This window comes from Microtus ochrogaster, chromosome 6, assembly GCF_000317375.1.
Source record: "Microtus ochrogaster isolate Prairie Vole_2 chromosome 6, MicOch1.0, whole genome shotgun sequence".
NCBI lineage: Eukaryota > Metazoa > Chordata > Mammalia > Rodentia > Cricetidae > Microtus > Microtus ochrogaster.
The window spans coordinates 68,238,999-68,259,748 of NC_022013.1; the positions used below are offsets into that span (position 1 = coordinate 68,238,999).

Below are 20,750 nucleotides of genomic sequence, written 5' to 3' on the forward strand. Positions count from 1 at the left end.
GGAACCACAGTTCTTAGTTAGGGGAGCCACTTTAGGGTTGGCAGGAGACTTGACCCTGGAGTGGCTCCATATAAACTTTTTAAAATTAAGCAGGGTATCACCATATAGCTCAAACTGACCTTGAGCAGGATCTATTTGCCTCAGCCTCTCTGGTGCCAGGATTCAGGTATGTATGCTCAGAACTACACATAAACTTGACCATCAGTTTATCAATACCCACAGGCGAGCTTGCCAGAGCTTGGGTTGGGATTTGGATTTTTTTCAACTTGGAAAGGCAATTTGTTTCTGTAAAAAAGTTACATCATGACCCAACCAAGACTAGTAAGCAGCAATTTGGATTTATTTTTAATTTCCTTTCACGTCATTTTTTACATCATCATCACCATCTTAACATTAAAGCTACAAACTCTACACCTCTGGAAATCAGAGAAGCATCTGAGCCAGGTGGGTAATGCACACTGGTAAGTCTAGCACTGAGGAAGATGAGACACAAGTGTCTCCCTGGGTTCAAGGTCAGTCTGAGCTACTTAGTTAAGTTCCAAGGCAACCTGGGCTTCAGAGTGAAAGTCCTAACCCAACAATAAGCTAACAAGAAGATCTGTACCTCGTCACCCAGTGATAGCTAACACTTATTTGGAGGATTTTACTTCCACTCTCTCTTCTTTAAATTGGTTGGTTCCCTGTAAAGGTCGTGTAGTGTTGACCTCTAAGTCTTACATGTCTCCCTGAAGTTAAGGATGGCAAGGCATTTAGGGCCAAGGTGTGAGCTCCTTTTACAAACTCAAATATGACTTCAGTTTACTTCCAGTGAGCAATGTGAGTGGCATGTATCAATGTGATGGTGCTTTAAATCTACCAAATCACACACACACACACACACAAACACACACACACACACACACACACACACACACACACACCTTGCCACGTGGTGTTCGAGCTTGGTTTCACTCTTTGATTAGACATGGAAAGATAAACATGATCATGATGAGGACGGAGACAGTGGTACACAATGGTGATGCTAAGGAACAGAGCCCCAGCCCACAGTGGGACCTAGTGGTAGCGGTTGCTCTCTTATGCTGGTACTGTCTCCTCTATGCCAGGTTAGGAACTATTTTATACTGCTTTTGACATTTTCCTCTGTCGCTGCTGTGTGTGTCTCTGTCACCTAATGTCCTGAAGACAAAGACTCTGTTTGGTTCCAGATCCTTCATTTTCAATTGTTGATATGTTCATCAGGTATTAGCGATGTCTGCAGTGATTCAGTCCTAGCTCTGTTGGGTGTTGTACCAAATGTACAGCAGCTGTTTAAATCAATGAGACTTTAAACTATGGGCACATGACATTATACATGGTTTGAAAAGAAAAAAATGTGATTTATTTCATTTATACCTCCATCATAACTAACAGAGAACATGGGGTATTTAATAAGCACATAATAACTAGTTGATTAAAAATAAAAGATACCAACGCAAAATCGCTGTCAGCAGAGCAGCTGTGTGAGGGGTGGGGGAAGGTGAGAACTCAGGACTGCGCTCTCAGTTTTTCTGTAGGGATAAAGTTGCAAAACACAACATTTCCAGTCTTTTTGTAAGACACTTGGCTCTATCGCTTACAGGAACCATTTCTGAATTTCTATTTCTGAATTATTTAATCATATTTCTGCAAACTTTAAAGCACAAAATCTAATCTAATCCTGAATGGCAATTTTCCAAATCAATCAAGTTTTGTCCAAATACATGTGATATTCCCCAGAACCTGAAGCAATCAATAACTGTCTAAAGACATGAGGAAAAGGCGGTGATGACGGTCCCATTGGTACAGAGCTGGCTGCACAAGCATAAGGTCCTAGGTTGGATGTCCCAGAACCTGGCACCTGCGGTGGTCACACACACCTTTAATCCCAGCACTCAGGAGGCAGAGGCAGGCGGAACTCTGAGAGTTTGATCCCAGTCTGGTCTACAAAAGCTAGTTCCAGGATACGCTCCAAAGTTACAGAGAAACCCTGTCTCAAAAGCAAATAAATAATAAGAAGAAGAAGAACCTGGCATGGTGGCACATGCTTGAAACTCTAGTGATGGGGAGATAGAGACAGGCAGGTCTCTAGGACTTGCTAGCTGGCCAGCCTAGCCTACTTGAGGAGAGAGAGTGATTTACAAACATACGAAGTTGGACATACACAAACAAAGAAAGAAATAATCACAAATGATTACAATCCCTAAAACTTAGAAGGTATATACCAAATAAATAATTGCTGAGGAATTGTTAAATCAATAGAGGAAAAACAAAATTATAGTAGACAATGTAAGAATGCTATATAACTCATTATAGATAGAAATATACTTTTTATGTACCAATTAAAATTTTAATGAAACTAACCTTTGAGTTTTAAAAATAACACCATTTGAGAAGAAAAGGTTAATGAGAAACCTTTTGTCTTAGACAAGAGAATTCAGACATTATCTCTGTTCAATGTCTTATAAATTCCTAATTGACTAAATTTAAAAAGAAAAATTAAACATCACTAGATTACTCTAATTCATCTCCCATCTCAATTTATTCTGGCTTCCTATGCCATTAAGACCTTAAACACAGAAGTTGGAAAGAGGGCTAAATGATTAAGAACACTTGCTATTCTTACAGAGTATCTGAGTTCAGTTCCCAGCACATACATCAGGCAGCACACAACCACCCGTAACTTCAGCTGCAGAGGATGCACTGCCCCCTTCTGACCTCAGTGTTCACATACATACATGTATGTATTTACACACACATACAACTTTGGCGTTTTTTTTCTCATCTTTATAAAAAAGACCCTAAACACAATCTTTAGCAAACTTAACTGGGCAGATTCCTATGAAAGATACCAATGGGCATCCCCACAAACCATCTTTCTATGAACAATACTTTCCAGTTTCCAAAGCATTACCTTCTCTGAACTGCTCACCCCCCCCACAAAAAAAAAATAAAACAAGAGTTCATGAACACAAATGAGATTGTATGTATCTCCATGAAGATAAATCTCCTCCTGAAAAATAATAGTGCTGGGATCAAAACCTCATAATACGCACTTGCCTGCCAGGCTCTTCCCACCACCTGCCCTTCCCTCATCTCTCACACTGTAGTGCACCAGACAGCATTAACCAATCTCTGAGTAAGTTCGAGGGACTCATCAAAGATTTGAGGTGGACATGAAGCACAGCAACAAGACTCTATTGCCAACAAGGCTTAGTTTCTAGAAAAGTCATGGAAGCTCAGCACTGCAGCATCAGTCTCAAGCCAACTTTTCAACATCTTTGTTTGTGCATTCATCTTCCAGGCCAGACCAGTACTGACAAAGTTGACCTCCCCTGTGTTTACATGCCAAAGTGAAAGTCTAGCTAGCGAGTACACAATTTGTCAAACGACAGAACCTTACAGGGCTGGAGGAACTACAGAAACTTGGAAATACTCAATGGTTCCACAGGAAACGTTAAGAACAGAAAACAAAATTTAGAATGGACCTCAAAATAAGCGAATCGTTTATAAGCAAATTATTTATGGAACATGCAGCCTTGGTTATAATATATTCAAATATATGCAAATACCATGAATAAAAAAACAACTTAAAGTCCCTCAGTTCCATCACTGGGTCGTTGGAGATCCAGCAAATATCACTGGACAGTTATCTAGACATATTTGCTAAGTTGTGTCATTTCGAAAAAAGTCGAACAGAATTGAATTGAAATACCTTAGACTTATGTCAGCACAAATACTTATCTCTGGTCAAGTTAGAAAGGCCTGGATAACACCTCAAGATACCAGCTCCCATAGTCCACCTTTGGGTATTTTGATTTAATTGCTCTAGAAGTCCTTAAGGTCTATGCATGGTCCCAAATTATTGCTGAACAAGTCTCCCAAAAGATCATCTTATCAGCTATAAGGACACACACTGGGGTTTTGAGCCCAGTTGCTGAGTCCAGAGAAACTCTGGTCTGCCTGGGAATATTGGGCACATTCATGGCCTGGTAATCCCTGTCAGCAAAGAGTCAACCGGTTCACATGCTGCACAGCTTTCAGCAGACCGGGCACATAAAGAGTGTACTGTGTCTGTATGGCAGGCAAGTCCACAACGGTGTGAGCTAGTGCACACTAGCATGTGTGGCCATCCATGTTTAGGCGGGGCTTGCTTTGGCCTGTGTGTTTGAGGTGATGGAAAACACCTGAAGGTGCATCTTCCCGAGGAAGCTGAGATAGATGCCCGAGTTAAAGCTAAACTGATGTGGCACGCCATTGATAGGTGGGGGGCACTCTGTCTTTATTAATGCATCTGCTTGAGATGCTTTAATGCGGAAAGGGCGGGACTAAATTTCCCACATGGCTTCCATTTCCAGAAGTGCTGTGTGAGAAGGGAAGAAAGTATTGCAGAAAGGCGAGGGAGGAGAGAGAAGGGTGAGATTTCTCTGGATGGTGCCTCTGCTTTGCTCTTGGACAGGAAGACTGTTGATCCAAAGATTCTGGAAAGACCTTCTCAACATCTCTTAGTTCTGCGGTTTATAAAAGCAACATAACCTTAATCAGAAACAGAGATAGGGGTTCCGCCTGTTAGCTTTCCACCCTCACCTCAGGAACACTGCCACCTTTCTGATGACCAGACCAGAACAGGCAATGTGACCTAGAAGATGGAGGGAGATGTACCTGCCAGGGAGATGATCCTGGGCCCAGATCTGTCCTCAGCTAGCTGGGATGCTCCTCCTGAGTACACCTTTCTCATTCAAAGACAGCGCAGATCCCAGAGATGCTTAAAGTAACCTATTGGCCTTCATCCTGCTCCACTTTGGATGAGGAACCATGGAAAAACCAGACCAGAAAGGAAATTTTCAGAGGGTAAATCTATTTCTCCATGAGACAGAATTGTTTCCATTGAAAGATGGGCATGAAGGGCTGGGAACATAGCTAGCTGGTGAAATATTTACCACACATGCATGAGAACCTGAGTTCAGTCTCTTGAAACCTACGTAAAAACGCCAGTTGAAGGTACTACATACTTGTAATCCCACAATATAGGGCCAGAGATAGGAGGATCTCTGGAACCCAGGGGCCAACCAGCCTATCTTACTCCGTGAGCACTGGGCCAATGAAAGATCCTGTCTCAAAAAACAAGGGGAATGATACCCAAGGCTGACCTCTGGTCTCCATACACATATGCTCACCGGTGCATGTGCGCTCTCTCTCTCTCTCTCTCTCTCTCTCTCTCTCTCTCTCTGTCTCTCTCTGTCTCTGTCTGTCTCTGTCTGTCTCTCTGTCTCTCTCTGTCTCTGTCTCTGTGTCTCTCTCTGTCTCTCTGTCTCTCTCTCTGTCTCTCTCTGTCTCTCTGTCTCTCTCTCTGTCTCTCTCTGTCTCTCTCTGTCTCTCTCTGTCTCTCTCTGTCTCTCTGTCTCTCTCTCTGTCTCTCTCTGTCTCTCTGTCTCTCTCTGTCTCTCTCTGTCTCTCTGTCTCTCTCTCTATCTCTCTGTCTCTCTCTGTCTCTCTCTCTGTATCTCTCTGTGTCTCTCTGTGTCTCTCTCTCTGTCTCTCTCTGTCTCTCTCTCTGTGTCTCTCTCTGTCTCTCTCTGTCTCTCTGTCTCTCTCTGTCTCTCTGTCTCTCTATCTCTCTGTCTCTCTCTGTCTTTCTGTCTCTCTCTCTGTCTCTGTCTCTCTGTCTCTCTCTGTCTCTCTCTGTCTCTCTCTCTCACACACACACAGATGGGAATGAAGACAAAGCCCCCCCTTCAGAGTGTCACACACATATTCCCATCCAAACACCCTCCCACAAGTCTGCACCAACAGCCAGACTCAGCGTGACAAAAGCTGCTTCCTGTACAGTCAGGAACATCTCCTACAAGTGTAAGAGGCAACATAATGAGGCCCTTCAGAGCCCTTAGAATACTTCCAGGCACATGTCTCTTAGAACAAGAAAATTCAAGAGCATTCTTATTTCCATGCAGAGAACACTGAAGCTGAAGAGCCAGAAGCACTTGAAAGTAAAGACAGAACCTAACCTGGGTCTAGCAACTCAAAAAGCCCTGGGCTCTCTGCATAACGAAGCTAAACAGACACCCAATACCTAGAAATTAACCCACATCTGACATCCAGGTGAGTGTTTCTCCAAGCACAGGTTCCAAACTTTTCCCTTAGCCTGACATCGGCACCTCCTGGTCACCCACTGAAACGTGGAATTTGACTCCAAAAGTAAGCAAGTCCACATGTGGAGGAGGTGATGGGCGAATTGCTCCCCAGTGATTTGGAGCACAGCACGGAGGGCCGGATGTTAGCAACGTTCAAAAGCATTAGTTGTGTGTTCTGGAAGAATTCATCTCACTTCTCCATCCGTCCCCATAAGATAGGAATAATGCCTTACACAATGGTGGGGACTCAGTCAAATAACAGGCAAATCTCTGAATGTGGAGGATGGTCAGGTTAAGGATTCAAATGTTAGATTTTTTGTTTCATTTTACACACACACACACACACACACACATACACACACACATACACACACACACACACCAAGGGCCACTAGCTGATGAACCATTACTCCCATCTTCTCTATTGCTGATAACATCCTCAGGATGACCTTCCTCTATTGTTTCGTCCAAATCTTAAAAATAAGCCTGAGGAAGCGACATGGAGTGCACCGGGAACTCACGCCATCAGCTGCGTGCATTTTTCCATGTCACTTCTAATGTGCTGAGAGACCCTGAACAAGTCAGTCCCCTGCTATCATTTTTTGAAATTTGTTCAATGAGAGGGTTAGAAGTGACGGCGATTGCAAAGACCCTTTTCCGGACTCCAGTTGCCTCTAGGAAGGATGCGGAAAGCTGAATGGTTAAAATGGTGCTAAAGCCGCCACTGGCTTAAGCACTCCCAACTCTCCTCAAATGGCTGAACTGAGTAAGTCTGCCACTCTGAGAGAACTCTCTCACTTGGATGGGCCTCTTGAACCTCGGCCAGGACTCTGGGTCCCAACTGGAAACAGCCCCAAGTCCTCTGATAACAAAAGGAAAAGCCCCTAGCACCGGGGAGAAGTCTGGGAAGCGATTGCTCCATGTCACCCACTGCAAACCCTCCAGGCAGCTGGCCTTCCCGCCCAGCCACCCAAGCCCAAAGGTCAAGCCACCTCACATCCACAGACCTCACAGTTGACCTTCCCACAATTAAATCACAAAAGGTGCTAGGTCGTGTTCTCACCAAAACTCAGGCCCTTCAAACACCACCACTCAATGCCTGAAAACACAGCTCCTGGCCCTCCTCGCTCCGGCAGCCCAACTCTGCGATCGGCCTGTCTTGCCTGCCAACATTTCCAACTCTGCTAAAGCTGTTTATTGTACCTTGCAGCTGCTATGGAGTCCTGTACTTCGCTTCGGCCTTCTTTGGTTATTGGCGCCTCTTCTTCCCTCCCTGACACAAATCCAGACCCCAAAACGTGAGCTCTGCCTTGGTCCTGAGTCTGTAGAACCCGGCTCCCGCCCTTCCTCCTTGATTCAAACTGTCCGCTGACGCTTTTAAAACTTTTCCTGACACACCAAGAGAAGTACACTCAGAGCTTTCGTTTTTGAAAAAGAAAATGAAGAGAGAAACAAAAAAGAAAAAAAAAATAGAGCCACATCACTTACTTCCATCCTGGGACGCCAGTTTAACAGAAGAAGACAACTGTAATCCAGTGTGTTCCCCCAACCCCAAAAGAAGAATTTGTTGTGAACCACTTCTTTTTCCACTTTGCCGGTGAAGGAGCCCCCGTGGTAGGCATACATCCACAGGCTGATGCAAGATGCCTTTGAGAGAAACCTCACATTCTGAGGATTCCTGGGCCTGCGCCAAGGATCCCAGCATCCAATATATTGCACATTTGCTTTCAATTAGGAAGGGGGCTGGGGAGGGAGAAGGCAAGTCACCAATCAGAGCTGTGTTCTGTTTAGAGACTATTTCTTTTGACCCAAGGGACCACGAGCAAAGCTATAATTTACAGCAAAACCCATTCATAGAAGAAAAATATGTATAACCATAGGACAGACTTAAAGACGCGGCTCCCTCCTGCCCTCTCTCCCTCCTCGCGCCTCCCGGTGCCTTTCCCTCCAAGACTTGGACCCATCATAGGATCGTCACCCCACCACCGTCTCCTTTTTCTTACTGGAGCTGAAGCTATAAGAACAACTTCAGGCTTGGACTCTCTTCCTTTTCGCGTTTCCTGGACAGTTGAGTCACAGGCGTGGAGCTGATCCTTCGTGTTTTGGCCATGAGAACTCAGAGCTGAGTCCTAGAAGAAGGTTTGATTTAATCCCTCCCCCGCCCCACTTCCTACTCTACAAAAAAAAAAAAAAAAAAAAAAAAAGAAAAGAAAGAAAAAAAGAAAAGAAAAAAGAGAAGAAAAAAGAAGAACCCGGATGGTTCTAGCATCCGGGATTTCTCCTTTTTAAAAAATTCAGCCCTCAACTGGCTACTGCTGAGATTCCTGCTGCTAAATGAAAACACAAAGATTTGCAAACTTTCCAAATAGTTTGTAATTTTTTTCCCTCTTCTCACCCAGCCCCTCCCCGCCCCGCCAGTCTCCTTTCTGTGGCCAGAGTGAAAGAGACGTCATGTGAAAATGCCATGTAGGTGACAGGGGAGGGACACTTGCTGGGCTCTCCTAACATAACTAATAGGCTTGTCCATCCACCCAGGTTCTGACCTTAACCCTTCAGAGCCTGGATCCCTCTTGATAAAGCATAGGACCTAAGGGTCTTGATTTTCTGGGTGAGCAGAACTGTCGACGGAGGCAGACGGTCACAGGTAAGCTCAGAAGACTTAGCCTCCCTTTGAGAGCTAGCCTCTTCATGGTGATACCTCTTCCCATGGGTTTCTTCTGAGTGGGTTGCCAACTCTTCCCTGCCCTCGTTTGAGTAGACAGCCGGGGAGGTGGGGGTCCTGGGGAAAAGGTAATGGGAGACCTCAGTAAGTGCAGGGCTTGGCTGGTGACACACAGAAAGCCCCAGTTAGGCTGTATGAAATGAAGATTTATACTGTCAGGGGTGAGTCACTCTAGGGTCATAAGCTCAGCACGGGCCCCGAGTCAAAAAGCAGCTGTGAAAGCCATGTTCCACAGTGGGAGCGGACACAAAGCATGAGAAGGCTGTGCCAAGGCCAACCACACAGACAATGATAGACAGAAAATGTGGCTGGGGAGAAGAAAATGAGAATCTGGTTTATCTTACAAAGATAAGGGCAGAACAGAGATGCATCCGTTCAAACAGTGTAGAGCGTATGACATCAGGTGTGAGGGGAACTGAGGCCCAGACATTTAGCTCAGTTTGATAAACACTTACAAAAACCATGGGTCAGACACTTCACTGGGTGTTTGCCAGAGACATCCGTGGACATCCGGCTGAAGACACATGCTTAGAATCTGCCTTCCCATGTCTACGAACCAGGTTTGGTGGGGTCACAAGTTAAAGCTGAGAAGCCATGGAATAGCTTTGCAAAGACTGAGCCTAATAAAAGACAGGTCTCTGTGGATGTGTGTCCTCAAACATCAACGTCTCTCTAACGCTGCTCCGCAGGCCAGACTGTTCGCTTATGTGTGTCTATAATTATTCTTAAGCCAGCATTGTTGAGTTCAAAACCCAAATCTCCTGGCTGTGCTTGAGGATGGATGAGCAACCCCATCAGGAGTTTGTGCGCAGAGCAAGGAGACTTCTGGGGGAAAGTGAAGGGCTTTGGAAGGTGCAAGTTCAGGATCTGGAGAAATAGGCCAATAGGCGAAGTGTTTTCCACACAAGCATGAAGAATGAGTTTACATCCCTATGTCCACATTAAAACTACTACTAATAGCAATAATAAAAACCTGCAACTGCCTATATAATTGCAGTAAGGCCAGTGGACATAGAAGGATCTCTGGGGCTTAGTGGCAAGCTAGTCTAGCCAAATCAGCAAGCCCTGGTTTTAGTGAGAGACTATATCTCAGGGGGGAACAAAGTAAAAAGTTATGGATAAAGAAATTAGACATCAACCTCTGGCTTCCATACCTGCTAGCCTACACACACACGCACATACAGGCATTCACACACACCCATGCACAAGCATGAACACACACACACACAGACACACACACTCACACAGGCATTCACACACACCCATGCACATGCATGAACACACACACACAGGCATTCATACACACCCATGCACATGCATGAACACACACACACACGAACGCAGGCATTCACACACACCCATGCACATGCATGAACACACACACATGCACACACACACACAGGCATTCACACACACCCATGCACATGCATGAACACACACACACACACAGACAGACACACACACATAATGAGGAAATGTAAGTCCAGTTCAATTTTACCCAAGGTAAGGAGTAGCTTAGAGAAAAAATGTCGCATTTGGCATTCAAACCATTACATCACCCCAAACTCCCTGTTGTCCTGGTTAATTTGAGCCACATCGCAGGTCTAATTATGAACTCTAAGAAATAGATACTATCAAAACAAGCAAGGAAAAGCTAAAAGTAGTATTTCACTAAAATACTTAAGTGCCACTTTAGGAGGAATTGGCTTTGAGGGGTTTTCATGAGTGTTTTGCCTGCATGTGTGCCTGAGAACCAGATGTGTGCCTGAGAACCAGATGTGTGCCTGAGAACCAGATGTGTGCCTAGGACCTTGCGGCATCAGAAGATGACGCTTGATCCCCTGGAACTGGTGACCACCCTGTGGGTGCTGGGAACTGAACCCGAGTCCTCTGGAAGAGCAGCCAGTGCTCTAAGCCACCGAACCAGCTCTCCAGTCCCAGAAGAATCATACTTGAGCTTCTTTGTCATTTGGAGAGTCATTGCTGAACTGGAAAGAAAAGAGGTAGCAAATGTTACTTAAAAGCTTAGAGGGCCAGCTCATGGAGCACAAAATTCCCGAGGACGTTAGAACCCTTTGCCAGTTTTGAGTAAGCTGGGCCCCCTAATGCTGAGGGAGCAGATGTGGAGACAGACTGATTTATCACTCTTTTGTGTGCAGATTCTACCCCCTGGTTTGTTTGGCTTGGGAAACATGAGTCATAGTGATCAGAATTATTTTTATGCCATAGAAGGTAATACCTCTCAGTTAGGATTTCTTTTTTACGCTGAAAATGAATTAACTGAGAAGCAACACACAATTCCATTAGTAGGGTCTTACTAAAAAAAAAGAATCTTCCTATGTGGTTTGGTGACAACGCAGTGGTCCAGGTGGAGGCGTAATAGTATAGACCACTTGCCGAAGTATGTGTAAGACCCTGGGTTCAAGTCCCAACACCTCCCCCCCCACACACAGAGCAGTCCCAATTAAGGAAACATGAAAATGACAAATGACTTTGGAAGAACTTGTCTTAGTCTGCACCCGAGATCCGAATAAACACAAGTGCTGAGGCAGAAATAACTACCGCTATCTCACCTGGAAGTGTGCAGGAGCTGGATGCCTCTGAGTGCCTTCAGGAAGCAGCTTGCAGGGGTGTGAGGATCTGTTGAGATAATGGATTAAGTAGAATGAATTTAATGCATCCTTAAAAGGATACGTGCATTTCCACAGAAATTGTCTGCCGATGACCTAGTCCATGATTTTTCTCTGCCTTCTTGTTTTGCCTTCCACTTTCTGTGTGCATTTATTTCTTCCCCTCTCCCACCAGGCAGCAAACAAGTGTGTGTGTGTGTGTGTGTGTGTGTGTGTGTGTGTGTGTGTGCATGTTTTTTTTCATACACATCTAAAGGTGGTAACCCTAAAATAGTACCTTAGTTCTTTATTTTTATCCCTCTTCACTCCAAGTAAACATGACAAGATGACTGGAGTATTTGGAACCCAATTCCAGAACCTAGGGGTGCAGAATTTGCTTTAGTCAGGATGTTTCATGTGTTCATCTTCTACAACTAAAGGGCTGCTGGAGGTGATGCGTGATGTCCTAGGACTAGGGCTCCAAGTGTCCACACTCACAGGCAAGTCAGTTATCAGAAACACTAGACAGAGTAAGCAGACAGCCAAATTGTTTCTATGACAATAATTTACTAAAGACTGATCATGCCTAGATTGTAAAAAGCGTTATACCACGCCATCATGAAAGCAGAAAACAGTGCGTACAGTCAAGAGGGACCAAAGAAAATACCGCTTTTCTTAAAAGGCAGAATGCTCTAAATATCTAAACAGCCGCATAGACTGTTTTCGGTTTCCTCCTGGGAGTTTGCTTGTGATTAGCAAATCTTCACAGGCTTATGAACCATCTGTAGACCCATGTGCACCGAAGCATGAATACTGTCTTTCTGTGTTAAAGTCTTTCAAAGATCAGTCTAGCTCTGAGATTGTTCCCTTTCTAGTACAAACCTTCATCCTGTGTGCTAATAGATGTTCTTCTCCTTCGTGGGGAATGATTGAAAATCAAATATCCGCAGGGAAGAAGCACCTTGAGCAAACCCTTAACTGGTCATAAAATAAAGAGCAAAATGAGCAGACAACTTGCAGGGTTGTGAAGATCTGATGAGATAATGATTAAGTATTATATAATATACATAACACATAAAATAGCATGTATTAAGTGCTCACAATGTGCCAGGCACCCTTTTAAGAACTTTACATCTATCACTACTTTTGATACACACAAGGGTTCGTAGGGAGGGGACACTGACATCCTCTGTATCCACAGAAGGAACTGATGTACAGAGATCCCAACTTGCCCAAGTCTATGCCTTGTGGACCTAGAAGGCATGTGTGCACGCATTTGCTTTGCTAACAATAAAGTGTGTTTGCACGGCGAATAGAAATGATTGAAGAACCCTTGGGAAATCATGTTTGACTTTTCAGAGATTGAAGTCATGTCATGCATACGAGAACTCATTTCCTTTCCCATCCTTTCCACTCATGAAACCCATCACTTTCCCCCAAGCGCTTCCACCAGAGAACAAAATGAGAATCAAGAGAGAATTTCAGATGGGGCTATCTGCTGACTGTTTGTAGAGCAGAGTACAGAAGAAGTTGGGGTTAATGGTGAAAACAAGAGTCCTTTTGTCTTTGTTCTGAACAATGCCACATATAATTTATCACGGTTTAAAGAGTATCTTTGCAGACATGACTTCATCTGATCCTCAGACAGCCCCAATATGTACCCAATGCAGATATTAATATCCTTGTGTTACACATGAGGAAAAGGGGGCCTGCAAATCAGGAGCTTGCTTGAAGATTTTGGCTGGCTATCGGCAGTGGCATCTGAGCTTTTGTCCAGTTCTTTTCATGTTGCGTACTCCCTCTGTGCAGTTGGTATCAATAGCAAACCTTCCCAGCGCCTCTAGAGGAGATGGTCACCTGATTCTAGTGGACATAGCAGCCTGTTTCCCTGCCTTCTGCTCTTTCTTTCCTCTCTGAGTAGACCTCCTGAGAAAAGGGGTGATGAAGCAAGACCAGGAACTCGAAGCCATAACTTGGCTTGGGTTCCTGAAAAAAAAAAAATATTATGGCTACACAAATTATTAAGACAGCTTGTTCCACAGCATTATCCTAAAGATACACCCTCTTTCCAGCCACAAGACTGGAGCACTGTGCTATCCTTAGATAGGAAAGCAGCCTACTTTAAAACGCTCCAGGGAACAACATCTTTCAACAGGTTGGTTGTTTATCAACACTCACGATCTGTTTTATACGTATCTTGATTCTTTCCCTACTGTCATTTGTAGCTTATCTTGCAATCCCCAAGCAATCACCTCCCAGCACCTCCTACATTCATTCACCTGTCACAACAAAACAGCAGCGTCTTCCCTGCTCTGTCACAGTTCGGAGCAAACATTGTACACACATCCCTAGCCCTCTCTGTGAAGCACGAAGAACACTGGCTGCCTCCCCTCCAGACTGGGGTTTTTCCAGCAGGTGGGGGAGGAGCAACAGTCTGCACTGGTCTGCTTGGGACCCAAGTTTGTGTGATCAAATTGCTTCCCCTTTTTTTAAGACTTTCTTTTAAATATTTGCATGATTCTCGTCATCTGTGTCCGAAGGGCACGGGATACGTGCAGGGATAGTATCTGTGATTGTCACCTGAGTGGATAGTATCTGTGATTGTCACCTGAGTGGATAGTATCTGTGATTGTCACCTGAGTGGATAGTATCTGTGATTGTCACCTGAGTGGAGAGGGGCACGGGATACGTGCAGGGATAGTATCTGTGATTGTCACCTCAGTGGTGGAGCTTCTAAAGTATTAAAATCATATATGTTGTCCTCTACAGCATCTCAGTTTAGGGACTTTACACCATTTTGCTCTTTGGATGTCTCTCCATCCTGTTGCCCTGAGTTACACCATAAACACCACCTCCTTGCTTCTAATCTATTATGTACTTGATGGCAGCAAAGAATTTATAGCGTTGGTGTTAATTTTCTGCGAGCAAAGCCAGTGTGGAGTGTTCAGCAGCACTCAAATTCCCTTTCAGTTTCCGGCTCTATACTTTTAGGAAGGCTCAGATGTTAGACTTACAGATGGAATCAGTGTTCTCCAGGGTTCTTCATGTCCAAGATAGAGAATAGTTGCACAAAAAAATGCTTTCTTTTGAACCACTGAAGAGACTTGCTGCTGCTAAAATAGGAAAAAAGTCATCAAAGCATCTTGGACCTGTGAGGAATTATGGGAGTGAGTTGAGGGTATGGTCTCGGTTGTCAACTTGGCTACATCTGGAAGCAACTAAAACAGGAGCAGCTAGGCATCCCTGTGAATGATTTCTCCTGATTTCAGGTCAGAAGACCCACCCTAAATCTGGGCCACACCTTCTGGTGGCAAGCCACATAAGGATAGGAAATCAGGAAACTTTTGCTTTTTGCTTGCTTGCCCTCACTTTTGCTGGCAGCTTCATCTATCCTGCTGTTGAGGCTTCCCTTCACCATTTCTAGAACCACTTCCTCCGAGTTCCAGCACTGACGAAAGACCAACCGAGACATCCAGCCTCGTAGACTGAACAACTACTGGATTCTTAGCCTTCTCAGAGAGAGAGAGCCATTGTTGGACTAGCTGGACTACAGCTGAGGGGTCCCTCTAGTTAATCCTCTTTCAACACAGATTCATGAGGGATGGAGTCGGGAGAAAGTCAGCCCATGGGGTGTCAGCAGCATTGGAAGCTCAGAAAGCTCACATTCTGCTGAGTCGATTGGCAGCCTTCGTTGCTTCGGTGGAATGAAGGTTAGACACAGAGTTGAATTTTCACGAGAACTCTGGGATATGCTTGAGAGTTCTAATGGGGATGGATGGTGGACTGTGTCCCGAGTCTTCAGACCCATGCTCACTAAAGCTCCGGATCCCTGCCTAAAGACTCAGTTCTTCCTCCCACATCTTTTTAGAATCAATCTGAAACGAACATCAAGACCAAACTCTGATCTTGTCTCAAACTCTAAGTGTCATTTTCATTGCTAAGACCAAGCATGACAGATGCCTGAAGGTCTTTATGGTCCACAGTGACACTGTTATCACAGCAGTCATGCGGGTTGGACTGCTTGGATCTGTGCTTGCATTAGGTAACCTCTACTTCCACGGCCGTAACTGAAGGGATCATGACTAGAAATCTATACAAAAAAAACAGAGCAGAGAAAACCCTCCCCCACTACCCATTTGAAAGAGGAGAGATCAACCCTAGAGCCAGAAGTAGAAATATTTCTGTGTCATGTAGACTGTGGGATCAGCCAGAGGAAATAAGACCCCAAAGGGGAGATGAAATAACCTGCAGGAAAATGATACTAATGAGGAGCCTGGCAGTTTCCCAGCTCCCAATCCTAAATCCTCCCCTATAGGGAGCTGCCATCCTGGTTCTAGGATCTACACCACACTCTGAGTACTCATAACACCAATATAATCCCATTTGCTGCTTAAACTGTGACAAATGAATTTATGTAATTTGAAGTTAGATGACTTCCAAGACTTTCTCCTGGTGTGTTTGCTAACATTCCAACAGGAATGAAATGAAGGTATTACTGTTCCAATTAAGGATTGCTAAGAGACTCATGGGACTGTTCCCAGTAACTCTGACTACCTGTTGACTCCCTTGTTAGACTCCCGACTACTTTTCCTTAAGTCCAGGAGACAGAGTTCTATCTGTTTCTGCATTAGTAAGAATGTACAAAGAGATTACTTTGAAGTTGAGAGTGCTTGCTACTTACTCAGAAGACCCAAGTTCATTCCCAGAACCTGTGTTAGGTGGCTCAGAACCACCTGTAACTCCAGCTCAAAGGGTTCTAATGCCTTCTTCTGACCTCCATGGGCACCAACACATACACACATACAGAGAGAGAGAGAGAGAGAGAGAGAGAGAGAGAGAGAGAGAGAGAGAGAGAGAGAGAAATAATAAAACAATTTTTTTTAATTTACCCAGGGAGCCAGAGAGACGGCTCAGTGGTTAAAAGCACTGGCTGCTCTTCCAGAGGACCCACGGGACCCACATCTGATTCCCAACACTCACATGGCAGCTCACAACCATCTGTAACTCAAGCTTTAGGTTATCCAATGCCCTCGTGTTATTATGGTGAACTGGTCGCACAGCTGCTGGAAGGCTAACCAGGAAATAATACCTTCAGACGAGGAGGAGACACCATGAAACTAGAGCTTGACATCTGAGGAGGTCCCCACATGGTTTCTTCTGGCATCATGAGTTGGCACTTTGAGGGCGACTGGTTCTCCAAACAGGAAAAAAGCTGGAACTGGAGCGAGCTGCCACAGTAATGTGAAATGCCACAGCTGGCAAAAGGTGCCACATCTAGAGCAGTGACGCTAACATCAAGGAAGTGACAACGACTTCTTTCTTCCTCCTCTTGACTCTGCCCTCTGCCTCCCTTGGTCACAACCCAAGAGGAAGCCTGTTGCAGAGAGAACCCCTGGGTCTGATTTGCAAAGTCCTAGCCGTGTCATCACAGAACAGAGCACAGAAGGACGACTTTAAAGCCAAGACAACAGGCAAACTGCAACCACTCTTTTAGGCCACTTGAATGTACCTTCTCCACCCTGTCCAGCCTCTTCCCCCTGCTCCCACCCATATAACCTCCGGCCTTGGAGGCCATGCTTTGCTATGCTCACCAGCCTTCCGATGACAATCCCTAAAACAATGCTTCAGATACCATGTTGTCTCACGTCATATTCATAAGCCGTAACCCACCCTGGGGATCTCTATCTTGCTTCAACTAAAGGCTAGTTAATATTTCTCAACCCAGAGAGTACAAGCAGATACTTTCCTAAACGATTGCACAACTCAAGTGTCTCTGACAAAAAAATGATCCAAAGACAGAAAAGGAGGATCCTTCGTATAGGTCGGGGGTAGTAACTCCCTAGAATGCATAGGTTTCCCCCATAGATGCACATTTACTCTGGTTCTTCTGTCTTTTATCTATCATTGGCAGGTTTCATCTCTCTTCCCCCACTCCTCTCCATGTTGAAAATTCTAATAAATATTTTCTCTACCCGTCTCTAAGTTTCTTTCTTCCTAATTTTTTTTATTGATTTTATTGACCTATACATTTTTCTCTGCTCCCCTCCTCTTCAACCCTCTCCCATGGTTCCCATACTCCCAATTTACTCAGGAGATCTTGCGTTTTTCTACTTCCCCTGTAGATTAGATCCATGTATGTCTCTCTTAGGGTCCTCATTGTTGTCTAAGATCTCTGGGATTGTGATTTGTGGGATGATTTTCTTTGCTTTATGTCTAAAAGCCACTTCTGAGTACATATGATATTTGTCTTTCTGGGTCTGGGTTACCTCACTCAATATGATGTTTTCTAGCTCCATCCGTTTACTTGCAAAGTTCAAGATTGCATTATATTTTTCTGCTGTGTAGTACTCCATGTGTAAATATATCACAATTTCCTTATCCATTCTTTAGTTGAGGGGCATTAAGTTGTTTCCAGGTTCTGGCTATGACAAACAATGCTGCTATGAACATAGTTGAGCACATGTCCTTGTGGTATGATTGAGCATCCTTTGGATATATACCCAAAAGTGGTATTGCTGGGTCTTGAGGAAGGCTATTTCCTAATTTTCTGAGAAATCGCCACACTATATCCAAAGGGGCTGTACCAACTTGCACTCCCACCAGCAATGCAGGAGTGTTCCCTTTACCCAACATCCTCTCCAGCATAAGTTGTCATCAGAGTAATGACCCTTGCCAAGAATTTGATCTTGGGAAATCTCAAATCCTTTTGCTTTCCCCTGTTGTTGTAAAATTTTTGCCTCTTCTCTCCAATAACACTTCCAAAGCAGCTGAGGTCTGTTTTCTGGGACCACTGAGATTAATTGAAGCCAATCGTGTGAGGTAGCCTTACTGTTTGAAGCCCATGTTTCCCTAACAAAAGGTGAATGTAATCCATAAATACTATTGTTTGTTTAATTTTTTTTTAGATCACTCATACATATTGGTTCCCATGTATATTCTTTGACTACTTTAGGGTACTTTCTACTGGATGGTCTTTCGGTGGAAATTACCAGACAGGCAGTTAAATCTCCGGGTAAGTCAACCCGGAGTCTGGCACATAGTGATGAGGCTAAATCCTGTCCTTGTACCCTCTGTCCCTGCTCATCAGTTTTGATAATTTCCTCACTCTTTTCAAATCTTTTTACAACTGCCTTTTGTAAAGTCTGAATCTCCTCCTGTCCAGTGTTCTGTTCTAATACCCTCACTGAGGATTCCAAGGTATGAAATTTGTCCTGTCTTGGCAGGATGAAATGATTGAGCCTCCGGTGTGTAGTACCATCCATTTCAGGCAGCTGATGAGGTGAGATGCAGTTTTTGCTCTGCGGGTGGCTTTGCCATATCCAAAGGCAAGCCTCCAGAAGGAAGGTCTTCTGCAACCAAGCATCTTCTTGAGGAGTTATAGAATGCTGGCATGACTTTCTACCATAAGAAGCTCTTTTGTTAAAAGCCATACTCTCAGATCTGTAAAGACACTGGAGAATCAGGGTACCAGAAGATTAGAAGGAATACTTTAAAAGCCAAAGTATATTGGATGTGGACCATCTCCTTGGTAGAACCAGCATACATAGATACTCTCAGCAAAGATGGTACTGAGGCTTTTACTTTGACCTCAACCAAAAATGGCAGCTATCCACATATTTGTATTTTTTCAGAGCCACTGTTACAAGTTTTACATATTTTAAAACAAGCACACATACACACATAAAACAAGTATACTGTGGCCACATTATTTACACATATGTATTAACAGACAGAAGAACAAAACTTTTTCCAGGAAACTGTGTCTGCTGACCAACTTAAAGATCCTGGAGTAAGACCCAAAAAAAAACCAAATATGGTATGTATTCACTCATAAGTGGATACTAATCATAAACAAAGGGCAATGAGCCTATAGTTCAGGATCCTAGAGAAACTAAGTAATAAGGTGAACCCAAAGAAAAACATATATAGACCCACCTGGAAATTGGAATCAGACAAAAATTTGGGAGCAGGAGAGTGGGGGTAGAGAGGGAGGAGAAGAGGGATTGAGGAGAACTTGAAGGGAATGGGACAGTCAAAATGGAGGAAGGACAGATACGAGAGCAAGAAAAGAGATATCTTGATTGAGGGAGGAAGCCATTATGGAATTAGCAAGAAATCTGCCTCTAGAAAAATACCCAAGAACTCACAGGGATGAACCCAGCTGAGACCCTAAGCAATAGAGGAGAGGGTGTCTGAACTGACCTTACCCTGTAGTCAGACTGATGATTATCTTAAATATCACCATAGCACCTTCGTCCAACGACAGATGGGAACAGGAAATTGCCCACATCAGAGCACTGGACTGAGCTCCCAAGATGCAGTTGAAGAGTGGAAGGAGTGAGAATATGAGCAAGGAATTCAAGACCATGGTGGGGTTCATCCACTGAGACAGTTTGCTTGAGCTAATGGGAGCTCACCAACTCCAACTGGATTGGGAGTGAACAAGCATGGGAACAACCAAGCCCTTCTGAAGGGGGTTGACAGCTGGGGCAGACTGAGGGGCCATTGCTAGTGACACTGGGATTTGTCTCTACTCAGATACCAGCTCCATGAGATCCTATTCTCTTTGGATGTAAACCTTGCTCAACTTAGATGTAGTAGGGAGGGCCTTGGACTTTCCGCAGGGCAGGGTGCATGGCACTCCCTTAGGGTTGGGAAGGTTTGGGGAGGAGGGTCTGTGGAGGGAGAGGGAGGTGGACTGGAGGAGGGAAGGGAGTGGGAATTTGGATTGGTATTTTTTTTTAAGTAATAATAAAAAAGAAAGGGGAAAAATCCTGGAGTATTTGCAGGATCAAGGTGAGCATACAGGTGGTTCCATTGAGGGCCAGATCAGTAGATGCTGTAAGAGAGAACAGAAACATAAGGATGGAGCACCTATGTAGCTCAGAGTAGGAGGACGACGGGGGTTGGGGGTAAGGGGGAAATTGATCCATTGCAGGGAGAATCCCAGAGTGACCAGATCACATGCTAGGAATGCAGACAAACAGCAAACAGTGAAAGAAGCAGGGAGGGGGTCAGGAGGGGGGGCAGGAGCACAGTATCCAGAAACCATGGGCATATGGGAGTTTTACTAGATCCCACACCAGCAAAAAGTTTTTAGGCATCAAGGACATACAGTGTCAGATAGCCCCAATTTAAAAGATTTTGTAAAAGGCCACCCAAGGGCATTTGGGGATCAATCAGGCTTTGAATTGCAGGTGCCCAGTTCACAAATCTATGTCAGACCCAAAGCCTAGTGCAATGTGTCCACTGTGGTAGATTTGGGGTCAAAAA

General features: G+C 44.5%; 1 protein-coding gene across 2 annotated transcripts in view; it reads right to left on the reverse strand.

Moving 5' to 3' along the window:
• Positions 1-8,305, reverse strand: part of Ddr2 (discoidin domain receptor tyrosine kinase 2) — a 133,180-nt gene extending 124,875 nt beyond the window's left edge. The window contains exon 1 of one of the 2 annotated variants that reach the window (XM_013346943.2): positions 8,150-8,305. The gene's annotated coding sequence lies outside the window, so the exon portion shown is untranslated. Of the gene's footprint in view, positions 1-7,349; positions 7,418-8,149 lie in introns of those variants that run through there. The other variant, XM_005348773.3, reaches the window with a different exon arrangement.
• Positions 8,306-20,750: the final 12,445 nt, after the last annotated feature.